General features: G+C 35.4%; 1 protein-coding gene across 2 annotated transcripts in view; it reads right to left on the bottom strand.

The window, feature by feature from the left end:
- The window catches only part of SMAD2 (SMAD family member 2), a 105,511-nt gene that overhangs the window by 17,259 nt on the left and 67,718 nt on the right, over nucleotides 1–20,534 (bottom strand). The gene's annotated exons all lie outside the window — the stretch shown is intronic.

The raw sequence follows: 20,534 nt of genomic DNA, 5'->3' as shown, positions 1-20,534 counted from the left end.
GATTCTCAACCACTGCGCCACCAGGGAAGCCCTGAACTTTGCTTTTATATTACTTATTCTATCAGAGATGTTGACATCTTTCCCTTTTACTTACGTATCTATTTATCCATCCATCTATTAGCTGCATAACATTACATTATGGAATATTATGATCCCATATTGATGGATATTCAGGTTATCTTCAATCTTTTGCTTTAAGAACCAAGATTCTAATGACTAATCTCACAAGTATGCATATTCTCAATTGTATCTGAAGGGTAGGCTCTAAAAGAGAAACTGCCAAATCAAAGGGTTGTCTATCTGTAATTTGATAAATTTTGCCAAAATTGGCATCTATAGAGGTTGTACCAGTTTACATTCCCAGTAACAACATAAATAGGGGAGGCTCATGTGCTATTGTTGATAAGTAGGAACAAGGTCTTAACAAGTATAGTTTTAATTTGTATTTAATTTAATTTTAATTTCTCTTATAAATGACATTGAGCAGCTGTATACTTGTTTATATTTTATTTCCTTCCTGTGAATAGTCTGTTTTTTTCTTTTGCTCAATTTTCTATTGTGGTGTTGATCACTTTTCTCACTGATTTACAGAAGGCTCTTTATGTTTTAGTGATATTAGTCCTTTCATGGTATGGGATGCAAATATTTGGTCATCTGGCTTATGATTCTTCATCCCAATTTTGATTAAGCAGTGTCAAAAAAACTTTTATGTGATATAATTTATCAATCATTTTGGGGTATGTCACATTTTGATAAAACAGTAGTGATAGCAGAAATTCTTGGCTTACTCTTAACTTTAAGGAACTACTTCTAGTATTTGCTCATTAAGTATGATGCTGGCTGTGAGGATGAGAGAGAGAAAATTCTTTATTTAGGAACTGTGCATCAATAATCGTAAGCAATACTGGTCTGTAGATCTATGTTGCAAGCACAAATATTACGCTGTCTCATAAAGACAAGCTAAAAGATTTAAGTCTTTTCTATGCTCTGTAACAGTTTATTTAAACTACTTAGCATTGGAATAACATATTCTTTAATATTTCAGTAGAATTCCCGTGTGAAATTATTTGCAGTTAAAAATTTTCTAGGGTTTATTCTAAGACACTTCTCTATTTCTTCTATGAAGGTTGACTGTTCAGACAGCTCTATTTCCTGGAGTCAGTTTCAGTAAATTATATTTTCTTAGAAAAGTATTCATTTCTTCCAGTTTTAGGTAAACTGGCTAAATCTAATCAAGAAAATAAGGGAGGAGGGGGCACAAACACATAAAATAAGAAAAAGAAGGAAGAACCACAGACACAAGAAAAACAGTGACTGAGAGATTACTTCACTCAATTTCATGCAACTAAATTTTAAAACATATTTGTTGTAAACTGTTGTTAAATAATCATAATTGTAGGATAAATTTTGTTTTCTTATCATTATTCTCTACATATTTTGAGAATGTTACCCAAAAAAGCATGACTTACAGCTCCCAAGCTTTAAAAATATAGCAATGGCATAGATGTAGAATAAGGTGAGATGCCCCCTGTAGACCTCTCCCCTCTCCACACTATAACCATGACCTAAAATACCAGGCAACACAGGTGAAACAGCAATTCACACATAAACAAATGAATCAAAAATAAAGAACAGGTGATAATGATTTTTGAGAAGACAGAACAGCCTTCCATAACAAAGTTCTTATGTTCTTTTTTTATTCCTCAGTTTGAAAAATCTGTTGGCAAGTCACAACAGGTACAGCTATGAAAGGTCAAAATATATTTAGAACAATGAACTAAAACTCACTGCTGTTTCCTGAAGCTGAGATAAAATAAACAAAGCCACTATTAGAAATGGAGGAAACTGCCCAATTTTTCATATCTTTTAACTGTTTACTCCCTCTATTAAATACTTATAAGACGTGACAAGTAGAGTCACAGTTCATTAGTTTAGACTAATAAAAGGAGTCCAGTCAGATGTGATAAAAGTTACAACTATATATTATGAAAAGAAAAGTTGATTATAATCATATATAAAATTTTTAGAACTTAAATTAAGCTAAAAATTTATTAGCTAACAGAACTTTCTAGAAACTTTTTTCTTGAACAGAGCCAGGTTAAATGAGGATTAACCTATTAGTTATTCGTATATACATGCTTCTACTGAAGTCTGGAACTTCCAGTTATGAGAAGTAATAATCTCACTATTTAAAGCTAGTTTATATTACTTGCAGCTAAAACATCTAGAGAAATCCTTGTGCACGTAACCTTGCATACAAGTTCGCAGATATTTGTAGGATACATTTTTTCAACAAGGAAATGTTAGATCAAAAGGAACGTGAGGTTAAACTTTTATAAGTACCAAAGTACCTTCCCAAAATGTTTAGACCCACCAACAATTTATGAGCTAGTGTTTCTTCATGCCATGTCATTACCTTCTGACATATAACAATTTGAAAGGTTTAAATGGGGCAACACTGATTTTTTAAAATTTTACTTATTTTTATTTTGTTATAAATAGTGCACTCATGTTCTTTATGTTCCTTTTCTATTAACTGTCTTTTTCCTCTTTATTTGTAGGTTTTAAATTTAAAATTTGTAGGTTTTAAATTTAAAATCAGTTATTAGGCTTGTCATACATTTACAAATACTTCCCCAAGTTTTTTTGGTTTGTTTTGGTAGGTCTTTCAAGGTAAAAAAAATTTTGTATAACATTATTTTTTAGACTTTTAGGTTCACAGCAAAATTGAGCATAATGTACAAGAGTTCCCATATACCCATGTACACATACATGTATAACCTCGCCTGCCATCAGTGTCGCGTGCCACAACGTACATTTATTGTAACTGAGGAACCTACATAGACATCATTATCACTCGAAGCCCATAATTTATATTAGGGTTCATCCTTGGTGCTGTACATTCTACAAATTTTGACAAATGTATAATGACATGTATTCACCATTGTAGTATCATACCAAATAGTTACACTTCCCTAAAAATCTTCTGTGCTTACCTGTTCATCCCTCCCTGCCCTCTAGCCCCTAGCAATCACTGATCTTTTTACTGTCTCTATAGTTGTTTGTGCCTTTTCTGGAACATCACACAGCTGAAATCATAAAGTATGTAGCCTTCTCAGACTGGCTTCTTTGACTTGTAATATGCATTTAAGGTTCCATGTATTTTCATGCCTTTATTTAGCAGTTTTCATTTTAGCACTGAATAACATTCCATTGTCTGGATATGCCACAGTTTATTCATTCATTCACTTACTGAAGGACATCTTGGTTGCTTCCAAGTTTTGGCAATTATGAATAAAGCCACTATAAACATCCATGTGCAAGTTTCTGTGTGTACATAAATTTTCAACTATTTTAGGTGAATACTAAGGAGCATGACTGCTGATCGCATGGTAAGAGTATGTTTAGCTTTGTAAGAGTCTGCCAATCTGTCTTCCAAAGTGGCTGTACCATTCATTTTGCATTCCCATCAGCAATGATCTTGCTGCTCCACATTCTTGCCAGAATTCATATTTTGAACATTCTAACAGGTGTGCAGTGGTAACATTTTCAATTTTATATATTCAAATTTATCAACCTTTTCTTCTATGGTTTTATATGTTGCATAGTTCTTGCTCAGATTATTTAAAAAATTCTTCAACGCATGTCCTAGAAATTAGAGTCTCATTTTTTAATTTAAGCGTTTTCTCCAAATGGAATTCATTTTGGTATGAGATGTTACATGTTTAGTATCTATTTTATAACTTTTTGAGAAATATTAAAATTACTTTGAATTTCTTGAGCAAAATTAATGGCAAAGAAATGTATATTTTACTTTTATAAGTTTCAGTGTGTTAACTAACCATAAGTTATTATCATTCAAATAAGAAAATAAAAATAGACTTATTCTTTCAAAAGGCATATATGGAAGGACAGGAAAGTTAAAGGCCTTAAAATCATTTAGTTTTATCTTTGCATTCATATTACAGAGATAATCCCGAAGAACTAAAATTATTTACGATTTTGTTTTTATACCAAAAAAGGCTTAAACATATGCTTTAAAAAAAATCTCATTTACTGAATACACAGACCAATCACATTCACAAACCCTTCAAAAAACTGAGAATCATGATGGATTATTCCTTCAACCATATCCCTACTTAATCACCAAACAAGTCTTACCTCAGCAATATATTGCAAAAGCAGGCATTTCTCCCCATGTCATCTGAAACGAGCCAGAGGAAGTCTAGTGCAGTAGTTAAGAACAGAATTTCTAGAATCTGAGATCCTAGGTGCAAATTCCTCTGTCACTTTCTACTTATCTTTCTATGATGTTCGTTGCAGTACTGTTTTTTATGAATTATACATAATGTTTAAAGTTTCTTGTTTTACCTGTTTAATTTTTTATAATGAACATCACTTGTTGCATAATTCAAAATGTTGCAACATAATTTTAACCTGTAAAATACTGTTTAACTTTTATTTGACATAGAATGGTAAAAATATGAGATTAAGCAAAAATAAAAGAAATAGGTACTATGTCAATTCTAGTTTAAAAATACATACTTCCTTCATGTTTCTTTATTATGTTCTATGTATTTCCAAATTTTCTACAAGCATGAATTATGTTCATAATGAGAATACAGTTGCTCTTCTGTTTTTATTAGTACCTTCTATAGGGTTCCCCTTATGGTTAGAATGTAGAAGACTGTTGGAAAAAACCTTGCTCCTACAATAAGAAAATATCAGAAACACTAAAAAAAATTATATTTTTTACCAAAAAGTGACCCAAAAACTGTAGATCCATTTAAGTCTAAGTGAAGTAGTTTAGAGAAGGATGAGCTCTTCCTATTTAAGTAGAGAGTGGTAACCATTTTCATTGCTGGGAGTATCTGCCAAGTTAGGACACAGACACATGTAGGATTGTACTTGCCAAAGGAGAAACTGGCTGAAATTTTAATGGCCACACACTGGCAACTGGAATCTGAGAAGCCCAACCACAGATACAGTCTTCTTCATTAGCCAATTCTAACCCTCATGTCTTTAGCTGAGTAGTACATGGTAGCACAGGAAGTTTCAGGCAAAGCCTGCAAAGCAATGAGAGATCCTACAGTCTCACCATACTCATATCTGAAAGACCTGCTGAGGTAGGGGACTGCCCCTCCTTCAAACCTGAGGTGATTTGATGTTAAGGATTAAATCATCACCTATTCAACTCAACTCCTAATATATGGAAGAGATTAGATCCCCAACTTGTCAACCAGAGAAAGAAAAGGGTGAGTCTTTCATAAGGAAAATATTATCTATATTACACTCTAGTATTATTTTATATACAATATCCAGCATCCAACTAAAAAAACATGAGACATGCAAAGAAGTAGGAAAAACTGACCCATAATCAAGACTTTAAAGTTAACACAAGCAAAGCTACATATAAACCAGATACTGGACTTATCAGATAAAGAGTTTAAAATGGAAGTTACGAAACTGAAAAACAGATTATCTGAAATAAAGTCACTGAACTGGCTTAGAGAAGACCAAAAGTTAGACACACATATACCTTATCACTTGATTTTCAACAAAGAAACCAAGGTAAATCAATGAAGAAAGAAAAGTATCTTCAACTAACGGTGCTAAAACAACTGGACAAATTTCTACAGGAAAAGAAGAGCAGAAATGGAAAAAAAAGGTAGGTAAATAAAAAACATTACTTTTCAATTCTTTAAAATAATTTTTTTAAAAACCTCAAAGTCTAGAGCAAAAAATAACATTTGGGGGTTTATACATATTTATAAATAAAATATATGAAAACAGTAGCACAAACGACAGAGGTAGGTGAATGGAATTATAGTGTTGTAAAGTTCCTATATTTCATATGAAGTTGTAAAATATTACAATTTAAGTAACATTCTAAGTAGAAGGTGATGATAGGGGATATACACTGTAATCACGAGAACACTCACTGAGAAAATAATACTAAGTGATACTGCTACAAACTCAAGAGAGTAAACAGAGTGGATTCAAATATAAATATATTTGATTAATCTAAAGAAGTCAGGAAATCAGGAACAGAGGAACAAAAACCAGATGGCACAGACAAAAAAGAAATAGCAAAATGGTAACCCAAACCCAATGATTATCAAGAACTACATTAATTATAAAGGAACTAAATACTCCAATTAAAAGACAATGATTGTTAGATTAAGTAAGACATAAAAAGGTATCCACAACAGACACATTTTAAATATAAAGATGCAGGTAGACCAAAAGTAAAAGGATGGTAAAAGTAAATATACCATGCCACCTGTGAAATAAGAATATATGGTGATGTTTATATGAGACACATTTTATAACAAGGGTCACTTCATCAGAAGGACAATTTAAATGTGCACCACTTAATAACAGAGATTCAAAATACATGAAGCAAAAACTGACAGGACTAAAAGGAAAAACAGACAAATCCAAAGCCACAGTTAAGAGACTTTAACACTCCTCTCTGAGTGGTATAACAAGTAGAAACAAATCAGACAGAGTCAAGATTTAAACAATACCATCAATGATCCTAAGTGACACTTAGAGTAACACTACAATTGAACAACATTTTTTAAACTATAAATGGAACTCTCATCAAGATAAATAAGCCATGTTGTGGCATAAAATAATTTTTAGTAAATTTCAAAGGACTGAAATCATACATAGCGTATTTGAATCATAATGGAATTAAGTGAGAAATCAATGATCTATAAAACCCCCATACTTCTAAAAGACCAAACTTCTCAATAATCATGGATCAAAGAAGAAATCGCAAGAGGAATTCAAAAATACTTAAATGATAATAATAATTAAATAACAATGAAAGGGGGGCGTCTTCAAGATGGGGGAGGAGTAAAACATGGAGATCACCTTCCTCCCCACAAATACATCAAAACTACATCTACATGTGGAACAGCTCCTACAGAACACCTACTGAACGCTGGCAGAAGACCTCAGACTTCCCAAAAAGCAAGAAACTCCCCACATACCTGGGTAGGGCAAAAGAAAAAAGAAAAAACAGAGACAAAAGAATAGGGATGGGACCTGCACCTCTGGGAGGGAGCTGTGGAGGAGGAAAAGTTTCCACACACTAGGAAGCCCCTTCAATGGCGGAGACGGGGGGTAGCGGTGGGGAAGCTTCAGAGCCATGGAAGAGAGCACAGCAACAGGGGTGCAGAGGGCAAAGCGGAGAGATTCCCGCACAGAGGATGGGTGCCGACCAGCACTCACCAGCCTGACAGGCTTCTCTGTTCAGCTGCTGGGGCAGGTGAGGGCTGGGAGCTGAGGCTCAGGCTTTGGAGGTCAGATCCCAGGGAGAGGACTGGGGTTGGCTGTGTGAATACAGCCTGAAGGGGGCTAGTGCACCACAGCTAGCCGGGAGGGAGTCCGGGAATAAGTCTGGAACTGCCTAAGAGGCAAGAGACCACTGTTTCAGGGTGCACAAGGAGAGGGGATTCAGAGAAACGCCTAAACGAGCTCCAGAGACGGGCCCAAGCCACGGCTATCAGTGCGGACACCAGAGACGGGCATGAAACGCTAAGGCTGTGCAGACCACCACGCCCAGGGTCCCATGATCCAGGAACAACTTCCCCGGGAGAACACATGGTGTGCCTCAGGCTGGTGCAACGTCACGCTGGCCTCTGCCACCACAGGCTCGCCCCTCATTCTGTACCCCTCCCTCCCCCCAGCCTGAGTGAGAAAGAGCCCCCTAATCAGCCGCTCCTTTAACCCTGTCCTGTCTGGGCGGGGAACAGACGCCCTCAGGCAACCTACACGCAGAGGCGGGGCCAAATCCAAAGCTGAACCCCAGGAGCTGTGTGAACATAGAAGAGAAAGGGGAATCTCTCCCAGCAGCCTCGGGAGCAGCGGATTAAATCTCCACAATCAACTTGATGTATCCTTCATCTCTGGATTACCTGAATAGACAACAAATAATCCCAAAATTGAGGCGATGGACTTTGGAAGCAACTACAGACTTGGGGTTTGCTTTCTGCATCTAATTTGTCTCTGGTTTTACGTTATTCTTAGTTTAGTATTTAGAGCTTATTATCACTGGTAGATTTGTTCACTGATTTGGCTGCTCTCTTCCTTTTTAAATTTTTTTTAATATATATGTATTTTCCTTTTTCTCATTTTGTGAGTATGTGTAAGCTTCTTTGTGTGGTTTTGTCTGTATGGCTTTGCTTTTGCCATTTGTCCTAGGGTTCTGACTGTCCTTTTTTTTTTTTTTAATATACTTTTTAGCGCTTTTTATCATTGGAGGATTTGTTTTTTGGTTTGGTTGCTCTCTGCTTTCTTTTTCTCTCTTTTTCTTTTTACTTCCTAATTTTTTTATTTTTAATAATTTTTTTCTATTTTGATAACTTTATTTTATTTTATTTATTTATTTTCTTTCTTTCTTATTTTTTCTTCTCTCCCTTTTCTTCTGAGCCATGTGGCTGACAGGGTCTTGGTGCGCTGCCGGGTGTCAGGCCTGAGCCTGTGAGCTGGGAGAGCCAAGTTCAGGTCATTGGTCCACCAGAGACCTCCCGGCCCCATGCAATATCAAATAGGGAAAGCTTTCCCAGAGATCTCCACCTCAACGCTAAGACCCAGCTGCACTCAACAAAGAGCAAGCTACAGTGTTGAACAACCTATGCCAAACAACCAGCAAGACAGGAACACAAACCCAACAATCAGCAGAGAGGCTGCCTAAAATCATAAGTTCACAAACACCCCAAAACACACCACTGGATGTGGTCCTGGCCACCAGAAAGACAAGATCCAGCCTCATCCACCAGAACATGGGCACCAGTCCCCTCTATCAGGAAGCCTACACAACCCACTGAACCAACCTTACTCACTGGGAGCAGACACCAAAAACAACGGGAACTACAAACCTGCAGCCTGCGAAACGGAGACCCCAAACACAGTAAGTTAAGCAAAATGAGAAGACAGAGAAATACACAGCAGATGAAGGAGCAAGGGAAAAACCCACCAGACCAAACAAATGAAGAGGAAACAGGCAGTCTATCCGAAAAAGAATTCAAAGTAATGATAGTAAAGATAATTCAAAATCTTGGAAACAGAATGGAGAAAATACAAGAAATATTTAAAAAGGACCTAGAAGAACTAAAGAACACACAAACAATGATGAACAACACAAAAAATGAAATTAAAAATTCTCTAGAAGGAATCAGTAGCAGAATAACTGAGGCAGAAGAACGGGTAAGTGACCTGGAAGATAAAATAGTGGAAATAACTACCGCAGAGCAGAATAAAGGAAAAAGAATGAAAAGAATTGAGGACAATCTCAGATACCTCTGGGACAACATTAAACACACCAACATTCGACTTACCGGGGTCCCAGAAGAAGAGATAAAAAAAAGGACTGAGAAAATTTAAAGAGATTATAGTTGAAAACTTCCCTAATATGGGAAAGAAAATAGTCAATCAAGTTCAGGAAGCACAGAGGGTCCCATACAGGATAAATCCAAGGAGAAACATGCCAAGACACATATTAATCAAACTATCAAAAATTAAATACAAAGAAAAAATATTAAAAGCAGCAAGGGAAAAGAAACAATTAACATACAAGGGAATCCCCATAAGGTTGCCAGTTGATCTTTCAGCAGAAACTCTGCAAGCCAGAAGGGAGTGGCAGGACATATTTAAAGTGATGAAAGAGAAAAACCTACAACCAAGATTACTCTATCCAGCAAGGATCTCACGCAGATTCGATGGAGAAATTAAAAGCCTTACAGATAAGCAAAAGCTAAAAGAATTCAGCTATGAGACTAGATATCAATTACAGGAAAAAATGTGTAATAAATACAAACACATGGAGGCTAAACAATACAATACTAAATAACCAAGAGATCACTGAAGAAATCAAAGAGGAAATCACAAAATACCGAGAAACAAATGACAATCAAAACACAATGACCCAAAACCTATGGGATGCAGCAAAAGCAGTTCTAAGAGGGAAGTTTATAGTAACACAATCCTACCTCAAGAAACAAGAAAAATCTCAAATAAACAACCTATCCTTACACCTAAAGCAATTAGAGAAAAAAGAACAAAAAAACCCCAAAGTTAGTAGAAGGAAAGAAATCATACAGATCAGATCAGAAATAAATGAAAAAGAAATGAAGGAAATGATAGCAAAGATCAATAAAACTAAAAGCTGGTTCTTTGAGAAGATAAACAAAATTGATAAACCATTAGCCAGACTCATCAAGAAAAAAAGGGAGAAGACTCAAATCAATACAATTAGAAACGAAAAAGGAGAAGTAACAACTGACACTGCAGAAATACAAAGGATCATGAGAGATTACTATAAGCCAATAAAATACACAACCTGGAAGAACTGGACAAACTCTTAGAAAAGCACAAACTTCCAAGACTGAACCAGGAAGAAATAGAAAATATCAACAGACTAATCACAAGCACTGAAACTGAGACTGTGATTAAAAATTTTCAAACGAACAAAACCCCAGGACCAGACAGCTTCACAGGAAAATTCTATCAAACATTTAGAGAAGAGCTAACACCCATCCTTCTCAAACTGTTCAAAAACACAGCAGAGGAAGGAACACTCCCAAATTCATTCTACGAGGCCACCATCACCCTGATACCAAAACCAGACAAACATGCCACAAAAAAAGAAAACTACAGGCCAACATCACTGATGAACATAGATGCAAAAATCCTCAACAAAATACTAGCAAACAGAATCCAACAGCACATTAAAAGGATCATACAGCATGATCAAGTGGGGTTTATCCCAGGAATGCAAGCATTCTTCAATATATGCAAATCAGTGTGATAAACCATAGTAACAAATTGAAGGAGAAAAACCATATGATCATCTCAATAGATGCAGAAAAAGCTTCTGACAAAATTCAACACCCATTTATCATAAAAACCCTCCAGAAAGTAGGCACAGAGGGAACTTACCTCAACATAATAAAGGGCATATATGACAAACCCACAGCCAACATTGTTCTGAACGGTGGAAAACTGAAACCATTTCCTCTAAGATCGGGAACAAGACAAGGATGTCCACTCTGGCCACTATTATTCAACACAGTTTTGGAATTTTTACCCACAGCAACCAAAGAAGAAAGAGAAATAAAAGGAATCCAAATCAGAAAAGAAGAATTAAAGCTGTCACTGTTTGCATATGACATGATACTATACATACAGAATCCTAAAGATGCCACTAGAAAACTACTAGGCTAATCAATGAATTTGGTAAAGTAGCAAGATAAAAAATTAATGCACAGAAGTCTCTTGCATTCCTATACACTAATGATGAGAAACCTGAAAGAGAAATTAAGGAAACACTCCCATTTATCATTGCAACAAAAAGAATAAAATACCTAGGAATAAACCTACCTAAGGAGACAGAAGACCTGTATGCAGAAAACTATAAGATGCTGATGAAGGAAATGAAAGATGATACAAACAGATGGAGAGATATACCATGTTCTTGGATTGGAAGAATCAACATTGTGAAAATGACTATACTACCCAAAGCAATCTAGAGAGTCAATGCAATCCCTATCAAACTACCAATAGCATTTTTCACAGAAATACAATAAAAAAATTTCACAATTTGTATGGAAACACCAAAGACCCAGATTAGCCAAAGCAATCTTGAGAAAGAAAAACGGAGCTGGAGGAATCAGGATCCCTAACTTCAGACTATACTAAAAAGGTACAGTAATCAAGACAGTATGGTACTGGCACAAAAAAAGAAATATAGATCAATGGAACAGGACAGAAAGCCCGGAGATAAACCCATGCACATATGGTCACCTTATCGTTGATAAAGGAGGTAAGAATATAAGATAAACCCATGCACATATGGTCACCTTATCTTTGATAAAGGAGGTTAAGAATATACAATGGAGAAAAGACATCCTCTTCAATACGCGGTGCTGCGAAAACTGGACAGCTCCATGGAAAAGAATGAAATTAGAACGTTCCCTAACACCATACACAAAAATAAACTCCAAATGGATTAAAGACCTAGATGTTAGGCCAGACACTATAAAACTTAGAGGAAAACATAGGCAGGACACTCTATGACATAAATCAAAGCAAGGTCCTTTTTGACCCACCTCCTAGAGAAATGGAAATAAAAACAAAAATAAACAAATGGGACCTAATGAAATTTAAAAGCTTTTGCACAGCAAAGGAAACCATAAACAAGATGAAAAGACAACACTCAGAATGGGAGAAAATATTTGCAAACAAAGCAACTGACAAAGGATTAATCTCCAAAATATATAGGCAGCACATGCAGCTCAATATCAAAAACACAAACAACCCAATCCAAAAATGGGCAGAAGACCTAAATAGAAATTTCTCCAAAGAAGATATACAGATTGCCAACAAACACATGAAAGGATTCTCAACATCACGAATTATTAGAGAAATGCAAATCAAAACTACAATGAGTTATCACCTCACACTGGTCAGAATGGCCATCATCAAAAAAATCTACAAACAATAAATGCTGGAGAGGGTGTGGAGAAAAGGGAACCTTCTTGCACTGCTGGTGGGAATGTAAACTGATACAGCAACTACGGAGAACAGTACGGAGGTTCCTCAAAAAACTAAAAATAGGACTACCATACGACAGAGCAATCCCCCTACTGGGCATATACCCTGAGAAAACCATAACTCAAAAAGAGTCATGTACCACAATGTTCACTGCAGCTTTATTTACAATAGGCAAGACATGGAAGCAACCTAAGCGTCCACCTTAGTGTCAACCTAAGATGAATGGATTAAGAAGATGTGGTGCACATATACAATGGAATATTACTCAGCCATAAGAAGAAACAAAATTGAGTTATTTGTACCACGGTGGATGGACTCATACAGAGTGAAGTAAGTCAGAAAGAGAAAAACAAATACCGTATGCTAACACATATATATTGAATCTTAAAAAAAAAAAGGTTCTGAAGAACCTAGGGAAGAACGTAGACAGGAATAAAGACGCAGACATAGAGAATGGACTTGAGGACATGGGAAGGGTAGGGTGGGAGGAAGTGAGAGAGTGGCATGGACATATATACACTACCAAATGTAAAATAGATAGCTATTGGGAAGCAGCCACATAGCACAGGGAGATCAGCTCGTTGCTCTTTGCCCACCTAGAGGGGTGGGATAGGGAGGGTGAGAGGGAGACGCAAGAGAGAGGACATATGCGGATATATGTATATGTATAGCTGATTCACTTTGCTATACAGCAGAAACTAACACACCATTATGAAGCAATTATACTCCAATAAAGATGTTGAATAATAATAATAATCATGAAAAATAACTTATTAAAACTTTTGGTATGAAGCTAAAGTAAGGCTTAGAGGGAAATTTAGTTTTAAATGCTTACATTAGAAAAGAATTAATGACCAGTCACTCCCATCAGGAAACTTGCACAAGCCTCTTAGATAGCCTCATCCACCAGAGGGCAGACAGCAGAAGCAAGAAAAACTACAATCCTGCAGCCTGTGGAACAAAAACCACATTCACAGAAAGGTAGACAAGATGAAAAGGCAGAGAGCTATATACCAGATGAAGGAACAAGATAATACCCCAGAAAAACAACTAAATGAAGTGGAGATAGGCCAGCTTCAAGAAAAAGAATTCAGAATAATGATAGTGAAGATGATCCAGGACCTCGGAAAAAGAAAGGAGGCAAAGATTGAGAAGATGCAAGAAATGTTTAATAAAGACCTAGAATTAAAGAACAAACAAACAGAGGTGAACACTACAATAACTGAAATGACAAACACACTACAAGAAATCAATAGCAGAATAACTAAGGGAGAAGAACGGATAAGTGACCAGGAAGACAGAAAGGTGGAATTCACTGCTGCAGAACAGAATAAAGAAAAAAGAATGAAAAGAAATGAAGACAGACTAAGAGACCTCTGGGACAACACTAAACACAACAACATACGCATTATAGGGGTTCCAGAAGGAGAAGAGAGAGAGAAAGGACCAGAGAAAGTATTTGAAGAGATTATAATCGAAAACTTCCCTAACATGGGAAAGGAAATAGCCACCCAAGTCCAGGAAGCGCAGCGAGTCCCATACAGGATAAACCCAAGGAGAAACATGCTGAGACACATAGTAATCAAATTGGCAAAAATTAAAGACAAAGAAAAATTATTGAAAGCAGCAAGGGAAAAACAACAAATAACATACAAGGGAGCTCCCGTAAAGTTAACAGCTGATTTCTCAGCAGAAACTCTACAAGCCAGAAGGGAGTGGCATAACATATTTAAAGTGATGAAAGGGAAGAATCTACAACCAAGATTACTCTACCCGGCAAGGATCTCATTCAGATTTGATGGAGAAATCAAAAGCTTTACAGACAAGCAAAAGCTAAGAGAATTCAGCACCACCAAACCAGCTCTACAACAAATGCTAAAGAAACTTCTCTAAGTGGGAAACACAAGAGAAGAAAAGAACCTACAAAAACAAACTCAAAACAATTAAGAAAATGGTCATAGGAACATACATATCGATAATTACCTTAAACGTGAATGGATTAAATGCTCCAACCAAAAGACACAGGCTTGCTGAATGAATACAAAGACAAGACCCATATATATGCTGTCTACAAGAGACCCACTTCAGACCTAGGGACACATACAGACTGAAAGTGAGGGGATGGAAAAAGATATTCCATGCAAATGGAAATCAAAAGAAAGCTGGAGTAGCTATACTCATATAAGATAAAATAGACTTTAAAATAAAGAATGTTACAAGAGACAAGGAAGGACACTACATAATGATCAAGGGATCAATCCAAGAAGAAGATATAACAATTATAAATATATATGCACCCAACATAGGAACACCTCAATACATAAGGCAACTGCTAACAGCTATAAAAGAGGAAATTGACAGTAACACAATCATAGTGGGGGACTTTAACACCTCACTTACACCAATGGACAGATCATCCAAAATGAAAATAAATAAGGAAACAGAAGCTTTAAATGACACAATAGACCAGATAGATTTAATTGATATATATAGGGCATTCCATCCAAAAACAGCAGATTACACGTTCTTCTCAAGTGTGCATGGAACATTCTCCAGGATAGATCACATCTTGGGTCACAAATCAAGCCTCAGTAAATTTAAGAAAATTGAAATCATATCAAGCATCTTTTCTGACCACAACGCTATGAGATTAGAAATGAATTACAGGGAAAAAAACGTAAAAAAGACAAACACATGGAGGCTAAACAATACGTTACTAAATAACCAAGAGATCACTGAAGAAATCAAAGAGGACATCAAAAAAATACCTAGAGACAAATGACAATGAAAACACGACGACCCAAAACCTATGGGATGCAGCGAAAGCAGTTCTAAGAGGGAAGTTTATAGCTATACAAGCCTACCTAAAGAAACAAGAAAAATCTCAAGTAAACAATCTAACCTTACACCTAAAGAAACTAGAGAAAGAAGAACAAACAAAACCCAAAGTTAGCAGAAGGAAAGAAATCATAAAGATCAGAGCAGAAATAAATGAAATAGAAACAAAGAAAACAATAGCAAAGATCAATAAAACTAAAAGTTGATTCTTTGAGAAGATAAACAAAATTGATAAGCCATTAGCCAGACTCATCAAGAAAAAGAGGGAGAGGACTCAAATCAATAAAATCAGAAATGAAAAAGGAGAAGTTACAACAGACACTGCAGAAATACAAAGCATCCTAAGAGACTACTACAAGCAACTTTATGCCAATAAAATGGACAACCTGGAAGAAATGGACAAATTTTTAGAAAGGTATAACCTTCCAAGACTGAACCAGGAAGAAACAGAAAATATGAACAGACCAATCACAAGTAATGAAATTGAAACTGTGATTAAAAATCTTCCAACAAACAAAAGTCCAGGACCAGATGGCTTCACAGGTGAATTCTATCAAACATTTAGAGAAGAGCTAACACCCATCCTTCTCAAACTCTTCCAAAAAATTGCACAGGAAGGAACACTCCCTAACTCATTCTATGAGGCCACCATCACCCTGATACCAAAACCAGACAAAGACACTACAAAAAAAGAAAATTACAGACCAATATCACTGATGAATATAGATGCAAAAATCCTCAACAAAATACTAGCACACAGAATCCAACAACACATTAAAAGGATCATACACCACGATCAAGTGGGATTTATCCCAGGGATGCAAGGATTCTTCAATATATGCAAATCAATCAATGTGATACACCATATTAACAAATTGAAGAATAAAAACCATATGATCATCTCAATAGATGCAGAAAAAGCTTTCGACAAAATTCAACACCCATTTATGTTAAAAACTCTCCAGAAAGTGGGCATAGAGGGAACCTACCTCAACATAATAAAGGCCATATATGACAAACCCACAGCAAACATCATTCTCAATGGTGAAAAACTGAAAGCATTTCCTCTAAGATCAGGAACGAGACAAGGATGTCCACTCTCACCACTATTATTCAACATCGCTCTGGAAGTCCTAGCCACGGCAATCAGAGAAGAAAAAGAAATAAAAGGAATACAAATTGGAAAAGAAGAAGTAAAACTGTCACTGTTTGCGGATGACATGATACTATACATAGAGAATCCTAAAACTGCCACCAGAAAACTGCTACAGCTAATTAATGAATATGGTAAAGATGCAGGATACAAAATTAATGCACAGAAATCTCTTGCATTCCTATACACTAATGATGAAAAATCTGAAAGAGAAATTATGGAAACATTCCCATTTACCACTGCAATAAAAAGAATAAAATACCTAGGAATAAACCTACCTAGGGAGACAAAAGACCTGTATGCAGAAAACTATAAGACACTGATGAAAGAAATTAAAGATGATACCAACAGATGGAGAGATATACCATGTTCTTGCATTGGAAGAATCAACATTGTGAAAATGAGTATACTACCCAAAGCAATCTACAGATTCAATGCAATCCCTATCAAATTACCAATGGCATTTTTTACGGAGCTAGAACAAATCATCTTAAAATTTGTATGGAGACACAAAAGACCCCGAATAGCCAAAGCAGTCTTGAGGCAAAAAAATGGAGCTGGAGGAATCAGACTCCCTGACTTCAGACTATACTACAAAGCTACAGTAATCAAGACAATATGGTACTTCCACAAAAACGGAAACATAGATCAGTGGAACAGGATAGAAAGCCCAGAGATTAACCCACGCACCTATGGTCAACTAATCTATGACAAAGGAGGCAAAGATATACAATGGAGAAAAGACAGTCTCTTCAATAAGTGGTGCAGGGAAAACCGGACAGCTACATGTAAAAGAATGAAATTAGAATACTCCCTAACACCATACACAAAAATAAACTCAAAATGGATTAGAGACCTAAATATAAGACTGGACACTATAAAACTCTTAGAGGAAAACATAGGAAGAACACTCTTTGACATAAATCACAGCAAGATCTTTTTTGATCCACCTCCTAGAGTAATGGAAATAAAAACAAAAATAAACAAATGGGACCTAATGAAACTTCAAAGCTTTTGCACAGCAAAGGAAACCATAAACAAGACGAAAAGACAACCCTCAGAATGGGAAAAAATATTTGCAAACGAATCAACGGACAAAGGATTAATCTCCAAAATATATAAACAGCTCATTCAGCTCAATATTAAAGAAACAAACACCCCAATCCAAAAATGGGCAGAAGACCTAAATACACATTTCTCCGAAGAAGACATACAGACGGCCACGAAGCACATGAAAAGATGCTCAACATCACTAATTATTAGAGAAATGCAAATCAAAACTACAATGAGGTATCACCTCACTCCTGTTAGAATGGGCATCATCAGAAAATCAACAAACAACAAATGCTGGAGAGGGTGTGGAGAAAAGGGAACCCTCTTGCACTGTTGGTGGGAATGTAAATTGATACAGCCACTATGGAGAACAATATGGAGGTTCCTTAAAAAACTAAAAATAGAATTACCATATGACCCAGCAATCCCACTACTGGGCATATACCCAGAGAAAACCATAATTCAAAAAGACACATGCACCCCAATGTTCATTGCAGCACTATTTACAATAGCCAGGTCATGGAAGCGACCTAAATGCCCATCACCAGACGAATGGATAAAGAAGATGTGGTACATATATACAATGGAATATTACTCAGCCATAAAAAGGAACGAAATTGAGTCATTTGTTGAGAAGTGGATGGATCTAGAGACTGTCATACAGAGTGAAGTAAGTCAGAAAGAGAAAAACAAATATCGTATATTAACACATGTATGTGGAACCTAGAAAAATGGTACAGATGAGCCGGTTTGCAGGGCAGAAGTTGAGACACAGATGTAGAGAATGGACATATGGACACCAAGGGGGGAAAACTGCGGTGGGGTGGGGATGGTGGTTGCTGAATTGGGCGATTGGGATTGACATGTATACATGATGTGTATAAAATTGATGCCTAATAAGAACCTGCAGTATAAAACAACAAACAAACAAAACAACTAATACTAAACTTTCATTGGGTTATTTGTATGGAAATATGTTAATATAAATGTTTCAGACATTACAAGAAATTTCTAAAAATCTTATATTTGTATTTGTATGGAAATATGTATGGAAATATGTTAATATAAATGTTTCAGACATTATATGAAATTTCTAAAAATCTTATATTTGTATTTGTATGGAAATATGTATGGAAATATGTTAATATAAATGTTTCAGACATTACATGAAATTTCTAAAAATCTTATATGTTCTGGTATAATGTTATAAGTCATAATCCTAGTTATTACTTTAAAATGTATATCTCAGAAATAACTAATTTTCTTGTCAACTGCATTATTATGAACTTTCATCAAATCTTTGACAGTGGTCATTTTTAAGTCTTTTGTCATTTACAGACAGTTCTGGGTGTACTCTGATGCTTTTGCAAATATGTTCCTATAAAAGGCTTTCATCTTCAAGAAATTCATGGAAAAGACTGACAAGTACAGGTTTCTGGTAACTGACTGTACTGCTGAACTGAATGAATATGCATTTTCAGAACTCTAATGAAAAACTGATGAACTCATAAAAGTGCTAACAAAAGATCAAGATGAAAAAAAAAATTAATTACATGGGACTGAGTGAACTGATGAGGATGAGTATAATTTTTGTGACTTTCTGTTTGAATTAAAAAAAAAAAATCCCACAAGGACTCAGAGGCAAAGAATATACAAATCAATTTTCACTGCAAAGTAAAGGAGCTGTTACAATGGAGGATTACTGGACTGAATGTCAATATTATGCCATAGTATGAGTGTGTTTCATGTTTAGTAATTGCAATCGTTGCTTTTGTTGTGGTCATCCATGTACAATGCTTGGTGTCAGTCTATTTATCTCTTGTAAAAATAAAATACAGTGTGTGTGTGTGAAAAAAAAAAAAAAAAAACAAAAGAATCAATGACCTAAATTTAAACTACAAGGGTCTAAAACGACCACATTAAATGGGACGTAAGTAGAAGAAAATAATGCAGAATAGAAATAAATCAAGCAGTAAAAAGGCAAACACAAGAGAAAAGTTTAAGAAGCCAAAAACTGGTTCTTTAAAAATATTAACTGATAAAGCCCCTGCAAGACTTATCAAGAATAAAAGAGAAAAGTCAAACTATCAACATTTTAAGTAAAAACTGGGTCATCAAGATTTACTTGATCTTGCAGACAAGAGGATAACAGAATATTAGAAATAACTTTATAGCAATAAAATCTACCATTCATATGAAATGAACAAAATATCTTGTAAGCCACGAGTTAGCACACCAACACAAAAAATTGAAAATCTAAATAACTCCCAATTTAAAAAACCCTTCACTATAAAAGATGGCTTCTCTGGTAGAAGCTATCAAGTGTTTAAGGAAGAATTAATTCCAATCTTATGCAAAGTCTTTCAGAAAATATTAGAAAACCTCATCCAATATATTTTGATTCCAGCATAATTATGATATTGAAACTACAGAAAAACATTACAAGAAAACTAAAGACCAAAATCTCTCATAAACATAAATGTGAAAATCCTTTTAAGAACATTAGCAAATTAAATTTGTAAATATTTTAAAAGTATAATTTATCACAACCAAATAAGGTCAAAATTGGTTATTAGAAAAATCATTTAGTGGAATTCACTCAAAAAGAGTAAAACTGTATTATCCTCTCAATAGATGCAGAAAAATTATGGGCAAAATTCCACAGCCACTCATTACAAACACTCAGAACACTAGGAACAGAATGGAAAATCCTCAATCTGATAAAGATAATCTATTAAAAATCTATAATTAACATTTTACTTATTGGGGGAATTATTAAATGTACTCCCCCAATGATCAAGAACAATGCAAAAGTATCCATTCTTAGTATTTCTATTCAACAGTTTACTGTAGGTCTTATCCAGAACAGAAAAGGAAGAAAGCATAAAGATTAGAAAGCAAGAAGTAAAACTGTCTTTATTTAAGA

The sequence above is a fragment of the Balaenoptera acutorostrata genome, chromosome 13, assembly GCF_949987535.1.
Source record: "Balaenoptera acutorostrata chromosome 13, mBalAcu1.1, whole genome shotgun sequence".
Taxonomy (NCBI): Eukaryota; Metazoa; Chordata; class Mammalia; order Artiodactyla; family Balaenopteridae; genus Balaenoptera; species Balaenoptera acutorostrata.
The sequence above is the reverse complement of the archived record's forward strand: the minus strand, read 5'-3'. Positions and strand labels throughout refer to the sequence as shown.